Source organism: Mya arenaria, chromosome 13 (assembly GCF_026914265.1).
Source record: "Mya arenaria isolate MELC-2E11 chromosome 13, ASM2691426v1".
NCBI classification, from domain to species: Eukaryota; Metazoa; Mollusca; class Bivalvia; order Myida; family Myidae; genus Mya; species Mya arenaria.
In genome coordinates this window covers 47,292,517-47,309,492 of record NC_069134.1, presented here as the reverse complement: position 1 = coordinate 47,309,492, position 16,976 = coordinate 47,292,517, and positions in this window count along the sequence as shown.

Below are 16,976 nucleotides of genomic sequence, written 5' to 3'. Positions count from 1 at the left end.
CATTGGCAAACGTAACCAACAGGTTGGAACATTAACAGTACTGGCAGCGGCAAACGTAACCAACGAGTTGGAACATTTACAGTACTGGCAGCGGCAAACGTAACCAACAACCGAGGACATTACCAGTACTTGCAGCGGCACACGTAATCAACAAGCGGGAACATTACCAGTACCGGCAACGGCACACGTAATCAACAAACGGGAACATTGCCAGTACTGGCAGCGGCACACGTAATCAGCAAGCGAGTACATTACCAGTACTGACAGCGGCACACGTAATCAACACACGAAGCCAACAAGTGGGAACATTAATAGCACACGTACACAACAGGCGAAGATATTAACAGTACCTATAGAAGCACACGCACTCAACAAGCCGCCACATTAGCAGTCTGGACAACACCAAATGTTATCAACAAGCAAGAACGTTACAAGTACTGGCAACAGTACACGCACTCAATAAACGAGAACATAGCCATTTGTTACAGTCGCATTAATACTCAACAAGAGAACAATGCCAGTAGTGGCAGTACCAGATGTATTCATCAAGGGAGAACAATACAAGTTTTTACAGCAGTACATGCACTCAACATGCGTCAACATTACAAGAACTGGCAGCAGAAAACGCGCTCAACAAGCGGGAATATTACCAGTACTAGCAGCAGCACATTAACTCAACAAATGGCAGCATTTCTAGTACATTACCACCAGCAGCAGCACAGACACTCAACAAGCGGCAACATACCATTACTTACAAAGGCACACGCACGCAAAAAACGAGGTCATTTCTAGTCTTGAAAGCAGCACAGACACTCAACCAGCGAGGTCATTACCAGTACTAGCAGCAGCACAGACACTCAGCCAACGAGGTCATTACCAGTACTTGCAGCAGCACGGGGTCCCCCAACCAGCGAGGTCATTACCAGTACTGGCAGCAGCACAGACACTCAACCAGCAAGGTCATTACCAGTACTGGCAGCAGCACAGACACTCAACCAGCAAGGTCATTACCAGTACTGGCAGCAGCACAGACACTCAACCAGCGAGGTCATTACCAGTACTGGCAGCAGCACAGACACTCAACCAGCGAGGTCATTACCAGTACTGGCAGCAGCACAGACACTCAACCAGCGAGGTCATTACCAGTACTAGCAGCAGCACAGACACTCAGCCAGCGAGGTCATTACCAGAACTGGCATCAGCACAGACACTCAACCAGCGAGGTCATTACCAGTACTGGCAGCAGCACAGACACTCAACCAGCGAGGTCATTACCAGTACTGGCAGCAGCACGGGGTCCCCCAACCAGCGAGGTCATTACCAGTACTGGCACCAGCACGGGGTCCCCCAACCAGCGAGGTCATTACCAGTACTAGCAGCAGCACAGACACTCAACCAGCGAGATCATTACCAGTACTAGCAGCAGCACAGACACTCAACCAGCGAGGTCATTATCAGTAGTGGCAGCAGCACAGATACTCAACCAGCGAGGTCATTACCAGTACTAGCAGCAACACAGACACTCAACCAGCGAGGTCATTACCAGTACTAGCAGCAGCAAAGACACTCAACCAGCGAGGTCATTACCAGTACTAGCAGCAGCACAGACACTCAACCAGCGAGGTCATTACCAGTACTAGCAGCAGCACAGACTCTCAACCAGCGAGGTCATTACCAGTACTAGCAGCAGCACAGACACTCAACCAGCGAGGACATTAGCAGTACTAGCAGCAGCATAGAGACTCAACCAGCGAGGTCATTACCAGTACTGGCAGCAGCACAGACAGTCAACCAGCGAGGTCATTACCAGTACTGGCAGCAGCACAGACACTCAACCAACGAGGTCTATGGCAGCAGCACAGACACTCAACCAGCGAGGTCATTACCAGTACTGGCAGCAGCACAGACACTCAAGTCAAATTTCTGTGAAAAGTGTCATACCAATTCACGTTGCATAATGAAAGTGCAGAAATTGGCGTTTCTTTGAAGTTTTCTTGTTAGATTTTTGCCTTTATTAATAATGTATTTCTAAAAAGCAGTGTTTCTATTTTATAATATACATGTGTACTTAAAAACACCAAGTAACCCACATAACAGATCACATAACGGTCAAGATCACATTAATTTTAAGGTCATAATACACTGGCAAACTAGCTCTTCAAATCCAATATTATGTTTATTCTGCAATTGCTCTGCATGCTTAATGAAATTTCTATCACATGTGATTGTTTAAAAATTCATACCGGTTGATATAAATGCCAGAATTATGTTTGCAAAAGCTTACACCGTCGACGTTAAACCACCCTCTCGTAGGTTAGATAATGGCTAAGGCCGTATGTTGATTTGGTGTGTGGTTTGGTCACTCGGCCGCAATGCCACAATGCCATGAAACATCCTGCCAAAAAACAAATAAACAATATTTTAACTTTACCCGGTTTATCCCTAGAGGTTAGCTGCTGTTGTAGGCGATTCTGCTCTTGTTGGAGCTCATGTGAGAGAGTGTTAAACTTTCGTAGTAGCAGCTGCAACTCGCTGCTACTGCTCGATGAGATCTGTTTTGGCACGGCGTACACCGGTTCGTCATCGCTTATCGCCCCCGCGTATGTCTCGTAGTCGGAGGCGAACCCTCGAGGGTCCACCGCCGAGAGAGCGCCACTATGACTCGTGTATAGCACCTCTGAGTCCGAGTTGTAACACTCCGGTGAGCGAGGTCTAGGAGCCTTGCCGCCGCCGTACTTTGCTTTGGAATGTATCATTTCCCTGAAAGCTCCTTGGTATCTTTGTCGGTGGGCAGAGTCGGTATAGCCGGCTCTATATCCCACACCGTAGTCCGACTGTGATTGGTACGTGTCGCTGTTTGTTCCACGATCACTGTCCGAACTGTAGTATCGAGGCCGACTACTTGGCGTCTGCCCTAGAGTACTGCCTTTGGAAGGTGATCTTTGGTTACTAGATATATTCTTTTGATCTCGGGGGAAAATACGTCCATACTCGCGTTCCATTGAATCACTCGAAGGAATGTGATAAGTGGGGAGCGAGGAAGGTGCAAGGTAGCCATAAGGGTCTTCAAGGGGGCCAATAGAGGCACTGTAACCTCTATGACCTGAGTAATGGTCCCTACTGTCCCTGTCGCCTGAATCAATACTGCGAGGTAAAGAGCCTTCACTGGAGTGATCACTATTATTATCTTCTCCAGTAATGAGTTTTGCTTCTGCTTTATGGGGTGATATGAAAATACTAGCGTATTGAGAGTTAGTTCGCTCTTGACGAGATACCCGTCTATTAGGGTAATCACTGTTTGTATCAGCTGCTAATCCGCCTTCGAATAAATTGGGTATCTTTTCTGTCATTTCTAGTTGAGTATCGGAAGAAGCTCTTACGTGGCCCTTTTTTAAAACTACAACTGGAGGTGACTCTTTTTCTGTTATTGCTAATGAGGGACATGATGCATTTTTCTTGTTACAATTTTTCTTCGACCTTATTTTAAGAAGTAACTTCCTAGGTATGGACATCAGTATCACAACATCGTCTAGCGACATTCTACTAACCTCTACACTATTCACAGATATAATTTCATCTCCTATATGAAGTAATCCATTACTCTCCGCCACCGTTCCCGCTTGTATCCGTGAAATAAATACTCCCTCATTTCTATCCGACCCATTCCCTTCACGTATATAAAATCCTAGAGTTTGGCCAGGATTTTTGAATATTTCCACCGTTTGAATCACTGACGAATTTTCCATTTCTATTGATTTTATACCCATTTCCGGAGCACCATTTCTACCGGAAGTTCTATTTTTAGCACCATTCCCAGATTGATATTGACCATCGCTACCTGATTCCTCCTTGGAAATCCCACATGAGTCTATCGTCTGCGATACAGCCACTGTTTGTGCGCGTTCCTTTGAGTAAGTTGTGTGCTTTAAGGGCCTGCTCTCCGCACTCTGCGACCTTCTGCTGCTGGATCTCGTGTGGTAGTGACGGTGCCTTCCTACCTCTATACCGCCAGGCCCTTGTGCCATCGACTCGTCCTTCTGAAATGTAGATAGTCGATGTTAGCTCGACAGAGAAGCAGAATTAAATTAATCACGCGTTTCGATCAATACCGCGCAACTAAAACAGACTCTGTTTTCCATCCAAGTTATTAAGGTGCTTTACACCGAGTTACGGTGGTACTACTATCGGTGAGAATGAGAGAATCAATATCGATTCTAGCTCTCCTACTCCTTTTCTAACTATGTGCAAATTTAGATAATAAGAAAGAACTCTGCCAAACAACATACACATACAGATCTCAGCGAGTCTTGTTTTAAAACTGTAGAATGAAAAGAGCGTTCAGAAAACAGTTTGTTTCAGCATTAAAGGGAAATTTATGTAATGTGTCATTTTCCCGACGGAAATCTTTACAGGCGCTTCCTACTGGAACAGTCTCCAAACGTGGCGTTTTGCCGATAATCGATAACCATGGAAATCACGATAAGTCTGTTTATAGGCAACTCGTTCTCACAGAAGTATTGAAGATTGTCAAGATTTTCTCCCGTGACATACGGGCCACCTTTTTCGAAGTATTGTCACAAGAATCGTCTCAGTAGCTTGCGTTAGATCCTCCATACATTAGCCATAAGAATCGTCTCAGTAGCTTGCGTTAGATCCTCCATGCATTAACCATACAACTAATATCTCAACAAAACTATGATATTCATATTTTTTTCGTCGGATTTACTGCACCGAATTTTATAAAAATGAAGAGAACATATTTATGCCCCAAAACGCTTTCTTTTGAAGCGCAGGCATTTGTTATTATAATATCGCTGGTAACTCTGGATTTATACAATAAATAATTCGTGGGATTCCAAAACCTTATTCAGGATTATTAATCTAAATATGAATTATAGGAAACGAGGTTTCGCCTTCGTCCGTTCCTGCTTTTAAACGAAAGGGAAATCTTTTGTTTTCTATTTTGCCCGCTTGTTCAAACTTGTCTCCGCCAAAATCCTGCGACTAAAATCATAATTTAGTGTGTCCTAAAGAATATATCAATACAGTCTTGGCTCAAGTTGAAATCAGAATTCGGATAAAAGCACGTTTATTTATCATTGCATTTTGTGCTACAACAATCATACAATCATGTCAAACCAATGCATCCTTAAACATGTCAAATCAATGCAGCCTTAAACATGTCAAACCAATGCATCCATAAGCATGTCAAACCAATGCAGCCTTAAATATGTCAAACCAATGCAGCCTTAAACATGTCAAACCAATGCATCCTTAAGCATGTCAAACCAATGCAGCCTTAAACATGTCAAACCAATGCAGCCTTAAACATGTCAAACCAATGCAGCCTTAAACATGTCAAATCAATGCATCCTTAAACATGCCAAACCAATGCATCCTTAAACATGTCAAACCAATGCAGCCTTAAACATGTCAAATCAATGCAGCCTTAAACATGTCAAACCAATGCAGCCTTAAACATGTCAAACCAATGCATCCATAAGCATGTCAAACCAATGCAGCCTTAAACATGTCAAATCAATGCAGCCTTAAACATGTCAAATCAATGCAGCCTTAAACATGTCAAATCAATGCAGCCTTAAACATGTCAAACCAATGCATCCTTAAGCATGTCAAACAATGCAGCCTTAAACATGTCAAATCAATGCAGCCTTAAACATGTCAAATCAATGCAGCCTTAAACATGTCAAACCAATGCAGCCTTAAACATGTCAAACCAATGCATCCTTAAACATGTCAAACCAATGCAGCCTTAAACATGTCAAACCAATGCAGCCTTAAACATGTCAAACCAATGCAGTCTTAAACATGTCAAATCAATGCAGCCTTAAACATGTCAAACCAATGCATCCATAAGCATGTCAAACCAATGCAGCCTTAAATATGTCAAACCAATGCAGCCTTAAACATGTCAAACCAATGCAGCCTTAAACATGTCAAACCAATGCAGCCTTAAACATGTCTTACCAATGCAGCCTTAAACATGTCAAATCAATGCATCCTTAAACATGCCAAACCAATGCATTCTTAAACATGTCAAATCAATGCAGCCTTAAACATGTCTTACCAATGCAGCCTTAAACATGTCAAATCAATGCATCCTTAAACATGTCAAACCAATGCAGCCTTAAACATGTCTTACCAATGCAGCCTTAAACAAGGATGTCGTAAGGACATTCCGCATGTTTGCTGACAGTGCGACTCCCCCGTACTTAGTCGTGCGAGCATCTACAAGCTCTCACGGGCCACGCGACACGTAATATTTCTTGTCAATGATGAAGGATCAATTTTTCCGGTTTCATTCAATATACTCATGTAGAATGTTTGAACTGAAATAGATGTATCTTCTGTTGTGTTCTGTTCTGTTTATGTATTAGATGACGAATGTTTACAGTATTTTAGAATGTTCACATATTAATTCAGTTAAAAACAATAAACGCCGCAATGCGACGAAACCCGGTTTTCAATGATTGACAGAAGAACTTCAGAGTTTATTCTGATATTCAGTTTCAACCGTTTTCCTATTTTCAGTAACAATGACTTTAACCTTTACCAAACGGGCTCCAAACGCGATTTAATGAAAGTCAAGATATGCCAAACCCAACTAAAGTTATTTTTGTTCAATCGTTTTTCTAGTTTTAGTAACAGTGACCTTGAACTGGATCCCAGGGTCCTCATATGCAACCCAATGAACGTCTCAATAAACTCTTCCTTAATCAAGATATGTCAACTATAACTAAAGAGATTCAGTACTAATTGTTTTTCTATTTTTAGTAACAGTTACCATGACCTTGATCATAGGAAGCCCCAACGCAATCTTATGAAAGGTCTTAATAAACCGTTCCTAAAAATCAACTTTTTTCAAGATCTGCAACCCTAACTTAAGTTATTCAGTTTCAACCGTTTATTTACATTTTAGTAACAGTAAACCTTGACCATGACCCAAGGGGCCCCAAAGGCAATCCAATTAATGGTCTCCATATATTCTTCCTAAATACCATGTTAAGTCAAGATATGTCAGTTCCAACTGATTTTATATTGTTTTTTAGTAACAGTTACATTGACCTTGACCCAAGGAGCCCAAAACAATTTCATGAAAGGTCTCCATTAACTCTTCCTAAATACCAAGTTTAGTCAAGTTATGTCAACCCTAATTAAAGTTATTCAGTTTCAACCGTTTTTTCCTATTTTTAGTAACAATGACCTTGACCCAGGGGTCCCAAATACAATCCCATGAACAGTCTCCATAATTTCTTTCTATATACCAATTTTAGGCAAGATATGTCAACCCTTACTAATGTTATTCAGATTCAACCGTTTTTCTATTTTAGTAGCAGTGACCTTGACCCTAGGGGCCCAAAGCGCAATTACATGAAAGGTCTCCATAATCTCTATTTATATACAAAGTTGGGTCAAGCTTTTTGAAAACCTGGTTAAAACAAATTGTTGTTTATTATTTTAATAATCCTAATACTGTTCAAATATTGTCAATTGGTGAACAACACTAATAATTCTACTTTGTTAAAAGAATCATTACTCTACAAAAAAGTGTCCTCTTTAAATGGTTATCTTCTTACGTCTCGGCACCAATACATACACCTAGATGTATTACTGCTGGTAATACATTAACCTTGATACACTATTATAGCTAGAAATACATTAACCTGGATGTATTTTATTAACCTTAATGTATCACTACTCGTAAAGAGTTAACTTGGATGTATGCCTACTGGTAAAACTTAAACCTGGATGTATTACTACAGGTAGTATATTAACCTAGATGCAATACTGCTGCTAATACATTACTAGATGTATTACTCCTGGTACGTAATACATTAATATAGATATATTACTGCTGATAATACATTAACCTAGCTGTATTACTCCTGGTAATTAAATATTAAACTAAATATATTACTACTGGTAATATATTAAGCTGGATGCATTACTGCTGATAATACATTAACCTAGATGTTTTACTCCTGGTTATATATTAACCTGGGTGTATTACAACAACCTAAATGTATCATTACTCGTAAAGAGTTAACCTGGATTAATTCCTACTGGTAAAGCATTAACCTGGATGTATTCCTACAGGTTAAGTATGAACCTAGTTGATTTACAGGTGGTATAACATAAACCTGGATGTATTACTACAGGTTAAGCATTAACCTGGATGTATTACTACGGGTAAAGCATTAACCCGGATGTATTACTACAGGTAAAGCATTAACCCGGATGTATTACTACAGGTAAAGCATTAACCCAGATGTATTACTACAGGTAAAGCATGAACATGGATGTATTACTACAGGTGAAGCATTACCCCGGATGTATAACTACAGGTAAAGCATTACCCCGGATGTATTACTACAGGTAAAGCATTAACCCGGATGTATTACAACAGGTTAAGCATTAACCCGGATGTATTAGTACAGGTAAAGCATTAACCCGGATGTATTACTACAGGTAAAGCATTAACCCGGATGTATTACTACAGGTAAAGCATTAACCCGGATGTATTACTACAGGTTAAGCATTAACCCGGATGTATTACTATAGGTGAAGCATTAACCCGGATGTATTACTACAGGTAAAGCATTAACCCAGATGTATTACTACAGGTAAAGCATGAACCTGGATGTATTACTACAGGTGAAGCATTACCCCGGATGTATTACTACAGGTGAAGCATTACCCCGGATGTATTACTACAGGTAAAGCATTGTGTACAGGTTGGCACTGACATATCTTGACTTAACATGGTATTTAGGAAGAATATATGGAGACCATTAATTGGATTGCCTTTGGGGCCCCTTGGGTCATGGTCAAGGTTTACTGTTACTAAAATGTAAATAAACGGTTGAAACTGAATAACTTAAGTTAGGGTTGCAGATCTTGAAAAAAGTATTACTCCTTTGTTTAACATTCACCTGGATGTAATACTCCTTGGTTTAACATTCGCTTGGATGTAATACTCCTTGGTTTAACATTCACCTGGATGCATTACTTCTTGGTTAAACGTTCACCTGGATGTAATACTCCTTGGTTTAACATTCACCTGGATGCATTACTTCTTGGTTAAACGTTCACCTGGATGTATTACTCCTTTGTTTAACATTCACCTGGATGTTATACTCCTTGGTTAAACATTCACCTGGATGTAATACTCCTTGGTTTAACATTCACCTGGATGTATTACTACTAGTAAAGCATTTACCTGACTGTGTAATTACTGGTTAAGCATTAACCTCGATGTATTACTGCTTGGTTTTACCAAGTTAGTGTATTGCCATAATACAGACGTAACATATTTTGCAAATGCTTTCCAAGAAAATCAATCGTTATTATCTTAATAATTCAACTTTATATAAATCTATATAAACACTAAATGAATCTATACATTGCACGAAGTCCATAGAAAGAACAAGATGTTTCTGTTTGCCATTTTCTTTTTTTCTGTTCTTGTCCTCAAGAGATCACTGTTTGCTTCTACGATTTTTTCCATAATTATCTCTTGAAAATGTACGATCTGAATAATATTTTTGTTCCATTACAAGTGCCATATTATACTCATTATCAATACACAATATGTTTCATATTGTCATATTTATGTTGCACCTATTTAATATTTTCCATGCTGCACTTAATTAAATACCAGGATCCACTTATTTAATAAATACCATGTAACACTTATTTAAATATAATGTTTCACAAACTAGCTGATTCAGAGGGTGCGATGCCGGGGGAAATCTCTTAATTTTTTATGTCAATATCAGAGAAATAATATTTATAGAATACATTTCAAACTTGGACCCCCTTACGCCCCTTACCGCATTTAAGCCATACTTCATTCGGTTCTTGAGGGATTGGCACACGTCCCAAGTTCTGCCACTTTTAACGCCAAATCTTGGAACCGCCCCTTCTATATTATGAGCGGTTAAGAGGTCCATAAAGGGATCAAGAAATATATTAAATACAGATTTGGTAGTTTTTAATACCTATTACACTTATCCAATAAATCGGCTGAATTCATTACCAATAACGGCATTCTCCTGTTTTGACCTCAACTTGAATAAACATCGTCTAGACAATTATTCGCTCCTAGTGCTTTTATTGTAAATATTGAAACAACAGTCTCCATAACACAATTGTTCTTACGTTGAAGTTCTAGGCATTATCTGAACCTATTCTAGAATGTTATTTATAAGCAGGCATTTTCTGGACTTATTCTCAAATAATGCATAGGGGAATGTGCATTTAAACGAGTGAGTATAATATATCTAAAATGTCATAGGCTGGCAGAAATTTGCAAGATTCACTGAGGCTTAATTGAGTTTATATAACGTGTGTCGTGCATTCATGTAACTCAACGACATTAACATTTACCGTTTTATTCAAATTATCTAGATAATCCATTTTTCGTCAATGTGTATATTACTTTTTACATAGACTTAGGTGCCAATAATATAGAGTCGGTCAGTTATATTCCATTACAAAATTTCCGTTCGATAGAATCTTGATTTGTGTCGAATTGATGAATTATCCAAGCCCAAGGTACAGAAATCTGATATTAAAAAGAAAGTGATGGACTGACACTTCTGCCTGACTACAAAATGTACATGACGGAGATAGTATCCTAGAGATGTTCTATATGAAGCACTTTTCGATCGGTATAAATATGTCAGTGAATTTACTTACAACACTCTGTAACGGCGCGTTTGCTACGTCTCTTTCCTGGTCGTCAAATGGAAACCCTTGTTGATGTTTTTATGTAAAGTGAATACATGCGTTGCACGAAGGTATTGCTTAACGTCACAGTATAGTGTCAACTGTTTGCCGTATGCAATGCCTTTTTGAGCCTTATTTTTTCATAAGTCGTATATGTGACACATGTGACATATTCGGTCGAGTCGGAGACCGAATCCGATATATGTCTAAACAAATAACGCAAATTTCATAGCATATGTGAAGATTATAACATTATTAAATTTACGCATTTTCACACGAAATATATCTAAATGCGTCAAACTCCACGTATTCGTTAGTTCTTCTATATGTTAAAAGTATTTGCCACATGCAAAAAATGTGAAACGTACGAGGAACATGGGTACCTATAGTTTTTCTTCGAATCTGTTTTGTATAGAACAATTAATTACCTTAATTTTCATTCATTACTTGGTCTAAAGCTTAACAGTAATAAAGATAGACTAAGTGTATGCTTATGACGACGTACAGGCCCGTTCTCGAGCGCACATTAGAATGACCTTTTCATTTGTAAGTTTTTCCGAATAATTAAAATTGGTATATTGTTCTTTTATTAACCTTCTTTTATTAACCTGTTTAACATTCGTTAAAATCCAAATTTTACGCCGGTAAATCCAACTTTTTGAAGTGGAAACACGATAGCACCATAATTTCATTTTACAGTCAATTATCTGAGGCGTAGCTTGACAAAAACATATGTGTAGGCCACTTTCTAGAGTGTCATGGGGCTCTGTAACGCTGCATAACAGCTAGCCGCATTAACGTGTTTTTTTTCGTTTATGCGGTGATTTTCAACGCACAAAAAGGATTTTTTTATGTCGCAAAAAGGCACACTTTCGCCGCATAAAAAAACAACTAAAACACATACTAGTACAATAGTGGTTGATAAAGTTTCATCAAGATCGGTCTAAGTTTTTTGTGTCCACTTAACCAAGCTTTGAACTAGACTTTTAGAGACGTAAATTCTGACAATGATTTAGTAAGATCGGTTTACATGTGAACCAAACCAATTGATCTTTCTGCGAAAACGTTTGAAATGACGTTTAACCCGACTAAAGGCTGGAATAAATGTTACGATAAAGCACAACACCGTCATTTGGGACAATCAGAAAACTGAATCGTCGTATGACGTAACATATATTCTCGCCTTATTGTCAGACTGACGGGCATGTACCCTTGACAATGCGCACTTTCAACATGTACGTGAAGTTAGCGGTCTAGCGGCGTGAAGTAAGTGGCCTAGCGGCCAGCGGCCTAGCGGCTTGAAGTTAGCGACCTAGCGGCCTGGCGGCCTAGCGGCGTGAAGTTGGCGGCCTAACGGCCTTAAATTGAATCCTATTTCAAAGAATGTATACATGCATTTTCTCCTAAAACAATGACATATTAACTGTTTATTAACACATTGAAGCTATTATCAACTTTTTTTTTCAAAAACGTCGATAAAGCAGTCAGCTATTTCAAAGCATTAAACATGCCTGTTCTTCTAAAACAATGATATGTTTACTGTTTTTATGCACAAATTATCACTCTTAAGCGAATGTCTGCATTTCGCCCAAAACTCGACCAAGCTGCCTAAAAAATCCATTATAGCGAATATCAGCATTTTTATTATCTTTGTATTTAGCAAAATTGTTAAACCATAGATTTATCATTGTTTTGGAAGAAACCGCATGTATACATACTTTGAAATAGGAAACCATTTTAGGCAGCTAGGCCGCCAGGCCGCTAACTTCACGCCGCTAGGCCGCTGAAGTGCTCGATCGAATTTTTTGAAAAAATATTGATAATCGCCTCAGAGTGATAGTGTGTGCTTAAAAAATCATTAAATATTTCTTTGTTTTATAAGAAAATGCATGTATACATGCTTTGAAATAGGATAGCATTTTAGACCGCCAGACCGCTAGGCCGCTAACTTCACGCCGCTAGGCCGCTAGGACGATAGGCCGCTAACTTCACGCCGCTGGGCCGCTAGGCCGCTAACTTCACGTACATACTTTCAACGTCATTTCAAACTGATAATAGGGTCATCATTCACTTCTTTCTTTCATTGATTGTGTTTCTATGCACTAGTCATTTAAACACTCCAAGGGTTTATTTTCAACTTCCATTTTGGCTCAACTTGCCTGCCAACTTTTCCCATATTTTCTTTAAAATGACAGTAATATGCAACGCTATAATCGTAATCTTTACCATAATCAACAACAACATCAGCATCGTTTTTGTTGAAATATTTTTAGCTTTATAATAATAATAATAATAATAATAATAATAATATCTTTATTTTAAGAAGGTGACATATTAAGATCATGTACAAAACTACAGAATCTTATTTTCGATATGGCCCTCTGAAACAGAATGGAAATATGGCAAATAATCATAAGACAAACATGAAGACGATGCTAACAACGATGACGATGATGATGATGATTATAAGTATGCTGTTGATGCTGACGATAATGATGCATATGATGACATGATGATGATGTTGAATCAATATTAGACAGATACTCTCAGTTAAATATAATTATGAATAAAACATCACAATTTGTATAATCACAAGTTTCCTATGAGGTACTGTTTGACCTTTATTTTATACGTATTAAAGTTTTTTGATTCTCATATTTCCAAAGGTATATTATTCCAAACAATTCTGCTGTAATATGTAAACGATGCTTTCATATAATTAGTACGAGGTCTAGTTTGTAAAACAATATCTTTGTGTGCCATTGATCTTAGCATATATACATTATTGTCTGAAACTGTTACTAATTCTGACATATATGATGGAGCCATGCTATTCAACGTCTTGTAAACTAATACTGCTGCGTGGTATTTACATCTATCCGAGAAGTTTAGCCATTTTAGTTCTTTAAATAGATTTGTTGATGAATCTCGTTTAGATTTACCAAGTATGATTTTTGCAATTCGTTTTTGTAAGTTATTTATTTTATTCACATATGAATTGGTTCCCTTGCCCCAGACCAAGCAGCCGTAATCAAAATTTGGCAGAATATATGCATTGTAAAACATTCGTTTTGTATCAGGTGTGAGGAAATATATTATATTTTTTAGAAGTGCAATTTTCTTATTCAGATTTTTACAAACATAATCGATTTGCACATGCCAGTTTAGTGTATTATCTATATACAACCCTAATAACTTTTGGTTAAGTTAATCCTCTTTATGTGGCAAAAAGGCACAATTGCGCCCCATGTAAGCAATTTCTGCTTTATGCGTTGAGCGTCGCCGCATAAACGTTTATGCGTTGAAAATCACCACATAAACGAAAAAAAAAAACACGTTTATGCGGCGATGTTGTTATGCGGCGTTACAGGGTGGGGCTCCCCGGAATTTTGTTTTTACTTACATGGTCGTAGGTGCGTTTTTGGCGTATGTTTCTTTGTTGTAAAACATTAATAAGAGCAACAATATCATTATGTTTTAAATTAAATTTGTATGTGTCTTAGCTAAAGATTTACCTCGTCCAGGAATTGAATCATAAATGACAACAATGTTCCTGCGAACCAGATAATGCAAATATCGGGACACAAGAACATTGCATCTTTAAACAACCATAGCCACATAAATCCAGATCAACACAAGGAAATATCTAACACCTGTACTCAAGTGAAAATACATGCACAATGCTCAGTCTATGCACACAGTAAAAGCCTCGTTTTTATCGCTTTAAAATGACCCGTTTAATAAATTTGATACAAAATAAACACGCATTTGAGATCCTCTATTTATGTTTCAAACAATAACAGATAATGCATGGTTGTTGTTGTTGTTTTAAATTGAACAGGGTATGAATACATTAACCAAATGACAAAAGTCGCCATTTACTGCGTAAACATTTGAAAGGTCGAGCGTGTAAGTAAAACAAATGTGGATTAAAATTTGATTAAAAACATATTTCCAAGTTTAGAGAGTATGTTTCTGTGGTGGCATATAACTGCCGTATAAGACTAAAAACAGGCTTGAAAGTGCCTAGAACTGCCACCTTTTACCTTATTTAACTATACAACACTAAAAGGTTAACTGGTTATCGTTTGCCATTACAACCAGTGAGACTAGAGTCATTCTTTTACATGAAATCAGTGTATTAGTTGTCGAACGGACATAATTGTTATGAATACATGGAGATGACCCCTGACATGTAATGTGACGTTGACAGAAATAGCTAAAGTACAGAGTGCATTGTATCTACGTATTACATAAGCCACCTCTTTGAAGGTCATACCGTGGTCAACAATCAGAACTAAGCTTTAATTGAGTTATTTGCATCACATTATATATTGCAATTGTTTTATTCAGTTATTTTCCACATAAGAAAAGGCGTGTTTCAAGTATTTATAATATTACAGTAGTTTAACAGTCAATGTTGCGAAACATTTCAAGACAGTTTTGGCCTAATGGAATTAGTTTAATTTCTGCGGTCTTTTATATCTTCCCAAATGCAATGGTCATGAATATTTAACTATTCCTGTCAGTAGCTTTGAAAGCGAAGGTTTATAAATCGCGATGCCCATGGGACTTATGTGTCCAGTACTTTCAAGAATCAATTTTGTTTAACGTCAAATTTGATCGAATTTATTCAACATCATGCAATTCGAATATTTTTACTGCCATTTTTTTATTTGGAAAAATTATCTAAGTATAATTGCCGTCATTTACTAAAGATGTATCTTGGTAAAGCTGCAAAATATGGACCGACAGTTTGTAACTTTAAAATATCAAAAGCATTTAATGTCAACGTTAATGATATCTCAGTCTGTTACACCAAACAGTTCCTTTGGATCCTGCCCTAAGAGGTCGTCCGATGTAATTTATGAAGCAATTTCGGGGCTCAAGATTTCTGCAAAACGGAAAGTAGGAAACGATACTGAATAGCAGTTATTCATACATGTTTCCTCGTAAAGTGCGAATATACAACATAGTTTTATTAGACGCGGCTCAAAGCTGATGGGTTTACAATTTTCAATGGACGAGGATCTAAATTTTTAGATTATAAGAAAATGAATACTTATCAATAACACATTTCTTTCAACTTTTCTTAATGTATGTTGTAAAGGAACCGTTTTGGTGTCTGTGAATAGTTAAGCAATCGATATATAACATGTTTTACAAAGAAATGTTAGGCAGATTGATAATACGGTAATCTTATTTACTGCCTTCTCATTTAGACTGGTCGCTGGTCTGGCGCAGAAACGATAAGATACAGGGTACACATCCGTGGTTAACCACAATGCTAGGCTTACTGAAACAGCTGATTCATTCCAGGCGGTTACGCACATTAAGCCATACTGCACTCATTATAGGGCGAGAGAAGACCTTTATAAACTCAAAGCAGGCGATTACGCACCTAGATATCTACCATACGTGTATGTAAAATAATCTCATATCTTCTCAAATTGTCACGCAGATATTTAAATGACTACTTGACTGCCATTTGGGTGATGGGGGATACATGTTCTATTTAATCTTTAACGTGTTTCTGCATACATAACGCTCTCTTGGTTTAATATGTTATATATAAATTATTTATGTAATCCTTGCTTATTTCAATCACTTATAAGAATGTTTAAACTTATGTGTACCCTCATTCGAATTAAGATAAAATATATTCACACTTAATACTACTCAGTCGCGTCTTTCATGTATTGCATCGAATCTTTCTAAATTGGCAAATATACGAACAAATGGAAGGCCGAGTGTTCGAAAATATTTTAATCCAGGATCGTGTACTTGCTAAAACATCCCATCGCAGATAAGTCTCCCTTGTCACTCATAATTATGAATTAATGATCATCTTAGGCTTAAATGTGGTTAGCTGCGAGTGATATCATAAAATTCTAGAGCTCCGCTTCCCGCTCTTTGTATAGTTGCAACACCAACTATGACAAATATCAACAGATAGTTTTCACATTCATTGAACCAGTTAACATCCAATAACACTTCCGACGATCTGGAAGAATCCATAAACATTGAGTGTTTTGAATTAATTAGTATGTTGAATACACATTCTTCTGATTTGGTTTTGTACATAGATTTCCTGCTTTAAAAGATAACATTCTAACAAAAAAAGATTGTATCGATTGGTTTTCAATGCAGACGTTATGTAACCAGTCTCATTAAAATAGGTACTGTAAACGAGCTCTTCTTTCGTCCCCTTTTCGCCTTACATT